Source organism: Ailuropoda melanoleuca, chromosome 1 (genome assembly GCF_002007445.2).
Source record: "Ailuropoda melanoleuca isolate Jingjing chromosome 1, ASM200744v2, whole genome shotgun sequence".
NCBI lineage: Eukaryota > Metazoa > Chordata > Mammalia > Carnivora > Ursidae > Ailuropoda > Ailuropoda melanoleuca.
Window position 1 is genome coordinate 190,233,239 of NC_048218.1, and position 12,236 is coordinate 190,245,474.

Genomic DNA, 12,236 nt, shown 5'->3' on the forward strand with positions numbered 1-12,236 from the left:
AGACAAATCAGCAGAACAGAATAGCCCAAAAATAGATCCCCCTAAATATAGTCAACTGATCTTTGACAGGGGAGCAAAGGCAATACAGTGGAGCAAAGAGAATCTCTTCCAACAGATGGTGCTAGAACAATTGGATAGCCACATGCCAAAAAGTGAATCTAAATAGACTTTACACCCTTCCCTAAAATTAAAGTAGATTGGAGTCCTGAATGTAAAATGTAAAACTATAAAACTCCTAGAAGATAACATAGAAAATCTAGGTGACCTTGGGTGTGGTGACGCCTTTTTAGGGACAACACTAAAGGCAAGATCTGTGAAAGAAAGAACTGGTAACTGATACATCCAGACAATGGACTGTTTCAGCACTAAAGAGAAAGGAGCTACCAAGCCATGAAAAGACATGGAAGACCCTTAAATGTGCATTACTAAGTGAAAGAAACCAGTCTGAAAAGACTGCATGCTGTATGATTCTAACTATATGAGAAACTGGGGTGGGTTTTTTTTGTTTTGTCTTAACTAGGCTCTACACCCAACATGGAGCTTGAACTCATGACCCTGAGATTACGAGTCACATGCTCTACTGACTAAGCCAGCCAGGTGCCCCCCAAAAAAGTCTTTAAAAAAAGCCTATAGTGTGTATTTCTGTACAGTTTAAACCAGAACACTATGTACTTTTTATAATTTTATCTTTTCTTGGCAACTTGATATCACCATGGAAAGCACTGATCACTGAACTGTATTGGAACTTCTTTTGGCCTCAGTGCCTCTGTTTGAACTCTTGTGCACTTTTTAGTTAGAATGTTATTAGTGTTGGGAAAGCTCTGACAGCAACATCATCTCTTCATTAGATGAAGCTGTCCCACCCCCCTGATTTCTTCAGTCTTTCCCATCACCATGCCTCCGATACATTCAAATGTATTTAGCATTATATAACTTAACTGTAAGCTATGCACGTTTTACCTATAAACCATATTTTAAGAATAAATATTATGTAAGCTATAATAATAAATACCATATATAATATATAGCTGTTCAGCATTATCTAACTAAAGGCTATAGGCTATGATTTAGAGTAGAGGAGTTCCTGGCTGTGGCTGAAAATCCCTGTGCCCCCCCCGCCCCGACTTTACCATCATTTCTTATGGCAACATTGATTTTTGGCATATATTTTAAAAATTAATATACTTTATTTTTTAGAGTAGTTTTAGGAGAAAAACTGAGCAGAAACTATAGTAAGTTCTGGGGCACCTGGATGGCTTAGTCGTTAAGCGTCTGCCTTCCACTCAGGGCGTGATCCCAGGGTCCTAGGATCGAGCCCCGCATCAGGCTCCCTGCTCTGCTGCGAGCCTGCTTCTTCCTCTCCCACTCCCCCTGCTTATGTTCCCTCTCTCACTGGCTGTCTCTCTCTCTCTGTCAAATAAATAAATAAAATCTTAAAAAAAAAAAAAGAAACTATAGTAAGTTCCTGTATACCCCCCTCGCCACCCCTTTCTTCTATTAACATCTTGCTTTAGTGTAGTAAATTTCTTATAGTTGATGAACCAATAATGACTAAAGGCCATAGTTTACATTAGGATTCAGTATATTGTACAGTCTGTGGTTTTGACAGGTTTATTTTTTTTTAAGATTTTATTTATTTATGTGTCAGAGAGAGCGAGCACAAGCAGGGGGGAGCAGCAGGCAGAGGGAGAAGCAGGCTCCCTGCTGAGCAAGGACCCTGGTGCGGGACTGGATTCCAGGACCCTGGGATTACGACCTGAGTCGAAGGCAGATGCTTAACTGACTGAGCCACCCAGGCGCCCCTGGGCAAGTGTATTATGATGTATCATCCGTTATGGTATCATTCAGAATGGTTTCAATGTTCCCAAATCCCCTGTGCTCCTTCCCTCCCTTCTTCCAAATCCTGATCTTTTCACTGTTTCCATAGTTTTGCCTTTTACAGAATGTCATATAGTTGGAATTATTACAGTATGTAGCCTTTTCAGATTGGCTTCTTTCACCCAGCAATGGGCACTTAAGTTTCCTCCATTGTCTTTTTGTGTCTTGATAGTTCATTTTTTTTTTTTACTGCTGAATAACATTCCATTGTCTGGATGTACCACAACTTGTTTATTCATTCACCTACTGAAAGACATTTTGGTTGCTTCCCAGTTTGGCAATTATGACTAAAGCTGCTGTAAACATTTATGTGCAGGTTTTTGTGTGTATGTAGGTTTTCAGCTTATTTGGATAAATACCAACGAGTGTAATTGTTAGATCATATAGTAAGAGTATGTTTAGTTTTGTAATAAACTACCAAACTGTCTTCCAGAATGACTGCCATATATATTTTTAGGTTGCTCATGCTTTGTGAAAACCATTACTCAGATATGTAAAGGAGTGCTTGTCCTGTGATGGGATAATGCCCTTACAAGCAGTTGAGGTCTGTAGGGCTGGCTGTCCCTCCGTAATAGCAGCTCGTTGTAGTTTGTACTTGTCTGCTTTTTCTTTTCTTTCTTTGATTGATTGATTGATTGATTCCTACCCTGCTCTACCACATCTCCTATGCTAGCCTAGGGAATCAGAACTACACTTGTTAGAATAACATACGAATTTCAAAGGCAAAGTAAGACAAAATTAAATCCTTTCCCAGGGTCTCTTGGCAATATTATGAATGTTAGAGATTGCAACATTCATAAAGGTGCTGTTGCATTATCAGTTTCACTATACGTAATCATCAGAGATGAAGCACTACATTAATAAAACCTGCTCTCCTTTGCAATTTGTTAATAAGGAAAGTGTATAAAATGTTTTTTTAAAGATTTATTCATTTATTTGTCAGAGAGAGAGGGAGAAAGAGCATGAACAGGGGGAGCAGCAGGTAGAGGGAGAAGCAGGCTCCCTGCTGAGTAAGGAGTCCGATGCGGGTCTTTATCCCAGGACCTTGAGATTGTGACCTGAGCCGAAGGTAGACGCTTGACCAGCTGAGCCACCCAGGCGTCCCAGGAAAGTATATAAAATGTTTTAAGACTATGATAGCAGAAGAGTTTTGTTTTTTTTCCTTACATTTCTCTAGGAAAGCCTTTCAGCTTCTGTTACAGTTCTCAGAGACTAAAACTTGGTTAAAGCTAGTTTTATACCATCTGTGTAATTCTGTGTGTATGTTTGTACACACCCCAAATGCAGCAGAATTATATATCAAAAGATTATGTTCTTCCAATAAGTGAAGGGCAAGGATTGAATCAGATTTTATCTGGGCTATATATCCATTTCGCCTGAGACAGCCTTCCTGATACACACCTGTGGACCGCATGGTGCAGACTCTGAGTTTTGTGCTCCCTCACTTTCTTCTGTGTATTAGTTTGAGTGAGGATGTGCACAAGCCCACTTCTCCAGTGCCCCCAAGTGGTTATGTGTGATTTGTATGAAGGTATCTAGTGACGGGAGATCTCCCTGCTTTCTGACAACTCACTTTGTCTTCACACCCCTGTTAGAAAAATGATCTGTTAACCAGAATTCTGCCCTACCTACCCTAACTTCTTACCTATTTTTTCTTACTGGGGCCTCATACTATTTATGATTCGTCTTTCCCATGATAGCCCTTTAATATTTGAGAGGTCATTTTCCTAAAGTCCTTTCTTCTTCAGGCTTAGACATCTCCATGTTTTCCAACTGTTTTTATAATATTGGGCCTTTTCACAGTCCCAGTGAAATAGAATGGGTTTTTTCCTACAGCTTAAAAAAGTAAAGTGCCTAGCACTAAATAGAGGTGTGGGAAGGCTGATGCAGAAATCACCTTTCATTATCCACGTTTATATGTGTTGCATGTCATATGCTCATTTTCATACTAAGTTTAGTGTGAAATTTGTCCTATGAGATTTTATTATTTTTAGGCTGTTTGGAGTCCTTATGGACTTTGATTTTACTCTCCACAGGTTCATTTCACTATCTCCAGCATCTCTAGGTATCTTCCTACTTGACCAACAAATCTTTGTTGACTTTTCAGTTTCTAAAACTGTCCTCCTGTTGCTGCCTTTTTTTCCCACTTGTTTTTCTTGGTGGCAGATTCCAGTTTCTGTTACTTTGATGGATATGTATGGCTAAACATGGCCCTTAGACGATAGAAAAACATACATTAACAAAGCCACCAAGGAATTGTGTGCTTGAATCATGTTGAGTATCAGGAAATTTTACATTTCTTTTCCCTTTTTGGACATTTATTATCCATTAATTTTTATTATGCAGTGGGGTGTTTTGTTTTGTTTTGTTTTTGCTATTTTGGAGCCAATTCATCTGTTTTTCTGCTTTCTGTACACTTTTCTGGATGTACTTGGAAAGACACGGCTCAGGGACTGTCTCTCATGCCTAGCGGATAAATGACGCTGAGGCCAGTCTGTAAGGCAGAGGCCCTAACAGGAGACTAATCCTCGGTCCTCAATTTTCCAACTGCGAGATGGAAGACTTGCATTAATCAGGGCGTTTCCACCTGTGGCCTGTGGAGTCCTCAGGAGCCTCAGAGGGCTTGCAGGAGATGAGGAGGATGAATGGGAATAGCTGTCTATGTTTCCCAGCTCCTTCAATAAGGGAAGTTCCACTTTTATCTTATGTTTTCAGGTTCCATATAGAATTCTGCTTAAAGAAAGAATTCCCACAGAACATCATGCAGCTTTGACAGTGTATATATGTGTCTCTGTGATTCCATGAGCTTGAAGGCCATCCTCAAATTTTTCATTTGGTAAAGGGGAAAGAAGGGCTTCTTATGGTATTTGTATCTTCTTTTCTAGACCTGGAAATCATCACCACCATCCCCATTATAAAAGTAATTACTTTTAAGTAAGTACTTACTATTTTAAAGGGAGAAAAAATTATATAAAAGAAATGAAGTCTTCATAATTCTGCACAGAAGAGCATTCTTAATATATCTTTCTAGAGATTATTTTGTTTGCTCATAACTATATCCATAATTTTTTTTTCTAAATGAGGCCACACTCATTATAACAGATTTTATAACCTGTTTTTTTTTTTTTTTCCCCAATTCCCAACAGCATACATTGTGGACATTTTCTGTGTCACTACACATCAGTCTGCTTCATACTTTAATACTTCTGTAGTGTTCCTCAATGCTAATGATTTATAATTATACTAAGAGTGACTGTTCCTTGTTATGTAACACATGGAATCTGTTCTAAAGTATAACCCTAGTTTTATTTACATATTGCTACTGGCATAGTCAATTTTTATTTTAAATTTTTAAAATATATTTATTTATTTGTCAGAGAGAGAGAGAGAACGAGAGAGCTCCAGCTGGGGAGCGGCAGGCGGAGGCAGAGGGAGAAGCCGGCTCCCCACTGAACAGGGAGCCCAATGCAGGACTCAATCCCAGGACCCTGGGATCAGGACCTGAGCAGAAGGCAGACGCTTAACCAACTGAGCCACCCAGGCATCCCTGACATAGTCATTTTTAAAAAGTAGTTTACTCTTTATTTCTCCCCTTTTGGGGTAGTAATTTTTGTTGCTTTTTTTTCCTGAGTTGCTTCTCTTCCCTCTGGTTTGATTACAGATCAAGACCTCAGAAATATTATCCCAATTAAGCTACAGATGCAGATAGCCCTTTTCTTTTAGGCAATAGCTCTAATTTAGTGTCCCCTTTAATAGTTACAAGTCTGTTCTTAAGAACAAAATCTTGGCAGCCAGAATTATACTTGACACTTTTATTCCAGTGTATTACTGCTGGTGAGAAAGGCAGTTGACTTGTTTTGACCCAAGTGAGCTCAGTTCTAAGTGACTAGGAAGGTGGGTGACAAGCAGCTCTTAGTGGTTTGACAGCCAGCTGCAGATGTCTTTTGTGGCCAGGACCAAGCGGCTGCTCATAAGTATATACGGTAAATTACATCTGATGGTCCCTTTTCCCCTTCTGTTTTTTAACATTTTATCAAAGATCACATGGAGAAACTGGTAGTGAAAATTTTTTATTCCTATAGGATGATTATTCTTTGTACAGTGCTCTATAATTCTTCAAATATTTAAACGGATGCCACGTTTGATAGTCATGGAAAAATTTTGTTGTTGTTGTTTTGAACAGGAAATATAGTGTGAATGTTATTTAGGGAGCTTTTATTCCTTTGGAAACTTAGGGTAGCATTCCCCTGCCCCCTTTAGTTTAGGGATATCTTACACAGGTTAAACAAATTGGAAAATGGCAATGTTATACCTAGTTTTAAGAAATCATTTTGATTTTGTATTCAACAACTTTCTAAATTTCATTTATTTCAGTCTTGAAATATATGTGCTTTTTTACTTTTCTCTAACTTTCTTTTCTAATCTAAGATTCTAGGATGATTTTTTCCTTCTTACTACTGTTTGTAGCTTTGATTAAATGCTATCCTAAATTTAATTTTGTAAGTAATTCAAGATACAGTTTATTTTAATAGATTACTCACAGTGAGTGTGGGGATTTTTATTTCTCAATGGGTACTATTAAAAATTTAGATGTCTGACACTTTTTGAAGTATTTATGGGTAGAAACTGTTACTATCTTCTGTAATTTAGAAAGGTTTGTTATTGTTTACATTACAAAATCTCTGCCTACTATTTATCTTTGTCTTAAAATGTATTTCATGTATTCTTAGTCAAAGTAATTTAGTAAGTTCTAATATCTCAATTTTTCAGCACATGAATTTGAGTGATTATTGTGAGCTTTGAATAGTTCTAGCGTAAAGTTGAGGTAAAGCACTGAATAAAACAGAAAACTCTTTGCCTTCATGAGCTTACTTTCTAGTGGGTTGAGAAAAAAAAAAGAACTAATAAACAAATACAGCATCAGATGGTGATGAGTGCCACGGGGAAAATGATGTCAGCTTGAGATTGCCTCCATACTGTTCAGAAGATTAATCCTCAAAATGCCAAGGCTGCAAATAGAAACATGGGTTATATATAATGGGCTCTTTATTGACTATTGATTATTGAATGATGTGCGGCTCGAGTGGATTCCCATGTATATGTCTGCTCCCTTTCATACCACTTTCAGCGTCAAGTTGTATTAATAGTTCTTAGTGTGGTTCTATTTGTTGTTGCTTAAAATAATACCTTCCATAGTGGCTTACAGTTAAAACATTTTTTCACATTTCATTTTTTTAAGTGACTATAGCATAAGAGTTAAGGTTGAACCATATGAAATTGATTTGACTGTTTTCGACCTACAAAAAGTGATTTCAGTTTGTTCTAATACTGTACTACACCTACTTTTAAAAATAAAATGTGAACATGTTTTGTCAACTGTAAAGCAGTATCCATATTGTCAAGATTTAAATTTTGTTTTTGCCACTCCCAGTTTGCTCTGGAACACTTACTTAACTTTATTGTGCCTCATTTCATCTTATGTCAATGAGGATAATAATTAACAATACCACATGGAGTTGTGAGGATTACATGACATTATGTATGTAAAAATCTTAGAAAAGCATCCAGCACATAGTTATAAGGGCTCAATAAATGTTAGCTATTACTACCCTATGAGGCAGGCGTTATTCTCAGTTTTGGAGACAATAAAACAGAAGCTCATAGAAATTTTTGGATTTTTCCCCCAAGGTTGTGCAACTATAAATCAAAAGCAGGCATTTCTGACTCCATGTTCTGGTTTCGTTCTGCTTACACTACAGCAGCTTTTAGGAAAAGAAAGAGAGAGAGAAAGGAAGAAAGAGAAGAAAGAAAGAAAGAAAGAGAAAGAAAGAAGGAAGGAAGGAAGGAAGGAAGGAAAGAAAGAAAGAAAGAAAGAAAGAAAGAAAGAAAGAAAGAAAGAAAGAAAGAAAAGAAAGAAAGAAGAAAGAAGGAAAGAAAGAAAGAAAGAAAGATAAAGAAAGAAAATTTATATAGTAATTTATAGAGCACATTCTGAATCTCTCCAGTGGCTACTTTAACTTATTTATGTAGTTACCTGTTTTTATAGATGTTTGACATCCATAAAGAAAATTGACAGAAATCTGTAAACTGAGATATGATAGGTGATTACAACCTAGTGTTATATTGTTATCTTAGACAATAGTAGCACTTTTATAATTTATTTGAGAAATTAATGAACCCAGATAATAAATGTTGACCTCAACCTTTCTAAGAATGTAAGTGTAGTTCTTAATTATATTCTTCAAAAAAGGAGCAAAAAAAAAATGTTAAAAAGCAATTAAAAATAGTTTTTAAAAAGCAGTTAAAAAGCATCTAAAAGCAATTAAAAAACCAACACATTAAGCCACCAATTCACTACATCCTACTCAGCATTTCCACATGAATATCTCATGGGCTTCTCAGTTGTTCCTCAGACATTCATTCCCATTTCAGTAAATGGCTATTGTGTTCTAACAGTTGCTCAAACCAAAAACCAAATCAGTCTTGACACCTCTCTTTCACTCTGCCCTGCATCCAAATCATCTGAAAATCCTAGCAGCTCTATCCTCAACACCTGTACCTCCACGGCTGTCTGCTACTCTGGTCCAGGCCATGCTTATCTTTCAGTAGCGTTATAATTGGCCTTTTCCCCTTTTCCTTCCCTTCAGTCTGCTCTCACATAGCAGGCCAAGTGAGCCTATAAAAATGTAAATCAGAAAATCAGACCACATCTCTGCCCTGCTCAAAACCTTCCAGGCTGCCCATCTCATTCAGAGATCCAAGGATCCAAGGATCTTATGTTAGCTCTCAAGGCCCCACAAGTCTGACCTAACCTCTCTGACCTCATCTACGCCTTCTCCCTTAACCTAGGGTGCTTCAGGCATATGGGCCATTTTGCTATTCCTCCATCACACCAGGTATGAGCCTGCCAGCATTATTTGCATTAGCTGTTCTTACTGACTGGGATACTCTTCCTTCAAGTATTTCTTGCTCTCTCTCTCATTTCCTGTAGATCTGAGCTCAGATACCTGGTCAGAAAGGCAGTCCTTGACCAGCACCCTGCCCCTGCCTCCCTTCTTTCTGAAATGTTTCATTTTCATATATATATATATATATATATAATATATATGTATATATATATATATATATATTCATTTCATATATATATATGGACATATATATATTTGGTTTTTGTTTATTGTTTATCTCCTTCTGGTAGGATGCCAAATCCAAGAAGGCAGGGATCTGTTTTGCTGTCTCCTCTGTGTCTGCATCAGTGCTTGACATAGTTGGTGATAATCATGTATGTGTTGAATGAATGAATGAATGTATGGAATCTCTTGGCAAGTCATTATCTCAGCTCTCCTTTCACTGCCATTTTGCTATTACTCCTTTCCCTGCACTAGGTGTTGTTGACTTCTCCCTTCATTTGGCTACCCTGACACTGCTGTCTTTTCATTCTCACTTCTTCTTCTAATCCTCACATTCTTCTTCATATGTTATTGCTTTTTCCTCTTTAATATACCCTTTGACTATTTCCCAAGCTTCCTTGCTTCTTTTATTGTCCAACTTTACATATTTACAACTATTATATACATTTCCCGGTCAGTTTGATCCATGATGTCTGCTTTCATTACCATCTCCTTGTTGGTGAGCCCCACACTTTACACCTGGACCTCCGCTCCAGCTCTGGGTCTCTTTTCTGCTAGCTCATGTGAATATTGTCATGAACTGTCTTCCTCTGCAGTTCTGCTCTTTTCCTGTTCCTTGCCTTGGTTAATGAGCCACTGACTAACCAGCCAGAGAGATGGCCATCATCCTGGACTTACTTTGCCCTCACTGTTCACATCCAATTGTTCACTAAGTCGTTTCCATTTTTACCACCTGAGTATTTCACACATGCTTTCCCTCCCCATTGTCTTAGCTCCAGGTGTTCGAGTGCTCCTGCATGGACCATGGAATTAGTTACTTGACTGGCTTGACTGCCTCTAGCCTCAGCCCACCCAAGCCATTCTTTAGCCATCTGGAAATACTTATTTTAAGTAAGTGAGACAGTGAGTACACCATCCATAAATTGTGCACAATTTATGGAAAATACAGTAGATACTGGGGTTTTGGTTATTAGATCTTGACCATTCTGCATATACTTGATTTCCAGTGATTGGTTTGGTTCCCATTTTTACATGTTTTTTATTTTCATGTTTTCATGGTAATCTAATATAAGCTCTTAAATAATAACTTTCATACCATTTAAAATTCAGTTTAGAAATAATTTTTATAAAATGGATAATGATTACAGACATAAAAATTGTGTGCACAATTCTCCATTTTCCTCAAAACAATTGTTTTTTAACAGTTTTGTTCTCTTTCCATCTACTGAAAGTGAGAGTGGATAATTAGCTAAATCATTTAATCTGGATGAAGAAGAGCATGAAATCAGTTGCCCACCCTGGTGCTCACAGAAAACCGTTGCTTCAAAAGACGTGGCTTTGGAAACTTCATAAATTGCATTTATTCCTGCGGCTGGGAAGAATGCTCTCAGGCCTCTCAGGTTGTAGGAACCAGTCCTTAAATAGCTATATCCTTTCAGGCAGGGATGGTGGGGGCTTTGGGAGGCATGGTAGGAAGCCTGGGTGAGTGACTGCAGGTACAGTTTTGAAAAAGTACTTCAACATTCATATTTATAGTGCAAATTTGTTATAATACAAATTCACTGCACCCTGAGTAAAACCCAAATTTTGGCTTGAAGATACGGACATGGTCGTGTGGGATAGCAGTTAAGGACCCCAAGCCAGTAGTGGTTAGATTGTACTCCAGGAAAGGGTAGGTCTCTGATGGAATGAATGGAGCACTTGATAGGAAGGGAGCAAATGTGGGTTTGAATTTTGGTTTTGTTGCTTACTAGAGATTTGACTTGGATAACTCACTTAACCTTTCTGGGTCTCAACTAAATCTGTAAAACAAGAAAATCAGACTAGATGGTCTCCAAGGTCTTAAGTATTTTTTAGTTTGCATCTGGTTGAAGGAAAGCTCTGTGGGTAGTTGAGCCTGACTAGTTATCAAGATAGAAGGATATAGTTAGGGGCACCTGGCTGGCTCAGTCAGGTAAGCGTCTGCCTTCCGCTTAGGTCATGATCTTGGTCTGGGATCGAGCCCCCTATCAGGCACCCTACTCAGCAGGGAGCCTGTCTCCCTCTCCCTCTGCCTGCCGTTCCCCCTGCTTGTGCTCTCTCTCATTTCTCTGTCAAATAAATAAATCTAAAAAAGAAGAAGAAGAAGAAGGATATAGTTAATGGGAATCAGAGTGAATGGTTACAGATTTTTTAGCCAGCCTTCATCTGGGTATGATTTGCACTTCCTAAAAAATCACATAGCAGGAAAAAGCTTATGATGAAAAAAACACGGCTCCTGCCTCATCTCTTTTCTTCCATCTCCAGCCTTACTGTCCAAAGACGATGTTTAAAAACTATTTCACTATTTTTAAGTTTCTCCTGAAGTCACTTTCATAAGACTTATTAATATGTATAAACTTCTGTTCCTTATTCATCAACTTTAGAAAATATCTTGTAGATTTTTTTATATGAAAAATAAGAATCAGCTCACTTCTTCGGCCTCTTCCTCCCTCCATTTGCATTAGTTGATATTTGTATTATTTATAGACTCTTATTATCTTTAAAATTTTCAGTGATAAACTTTTATTTTTTTGATCCATCAACTTTCAATAAGGTCTTAACCTGCCATTTTGTAAAATGGTGTAAGTACCCCTGCACTTACTTCCCTCTTCCTATATTCTACCTTTTGGGAGCTATACTTCCCTTTTTCATTGTCAAGGTGAATATTTTCTTTCTCTCCTCCATCCAGTGCCTCGTATTATGTCCTTGCTTTTATGTTTAGGTTGCTCTTTTTACTGTATTAACTTCCCATGCCTGCTATAATAGCAAGTCCAGAATCATAACTATGTGATTAAACAAAGTTTTATGTCCGTTAGAAACTAAAGAAATAATCAGGTATATGTGAAAGCCTTTACCTTAGTAAATCATTTGTTTACTCATTTATTCAACAGATATTTATTGAATATCAGAATTAGAATTGTCATCACAGTGCTACTTACAATAGTGAAAATTTGGAAAGCAACCTAAATGATTGACTTAGGGAATTAGTAAAATAACTACTGCACATATTTACAGGGAATGCTCTGCAAACATTAGAAAATAATGTGAAAATGTTAATAACATGAACGATTTTATTCTATATTTAATTTTAAAATATTTATAAAATAGTGTGTACACTTAGGGCTCCTGTCTGGCTCAGTTGGTAGAGCACGCGACTCTTGATCTCAGAATTGTGAGCTTGAGTCCCATGTTGGGTGTAGAGATTAC

At 37.6% G+C, this 12,236-nt stretch overlaps 1 protein-coding gene across 11 annotated transcripts in view; it reads left to right on the forward strand.

Moving 5' to 3' along the window:
- NRF1 (nuclear respiratory factor 1) overlaps positions 1–12,236 on the forward strand; it is a 141,358-nt gene that overhangs the window by 20,458 nt on the left and 108,664 nt on the right. For 2 of the 11 annotated variants that reach the window (XM_034671996.1, XM_034671994.1), the window contains one exon: positions 9,782–9,899. The exons of the other annotated variants lie outside the window; for them this stretch is intronic. The gene's annotated coding sequence lies outside the window, so the exon portion shown is untranslated. The remainder of the gene's footprint in view (positions 1–9,781; positions 9,900–12,236) is intronic. 11 annotated transcript variants of the gene reach the window in all.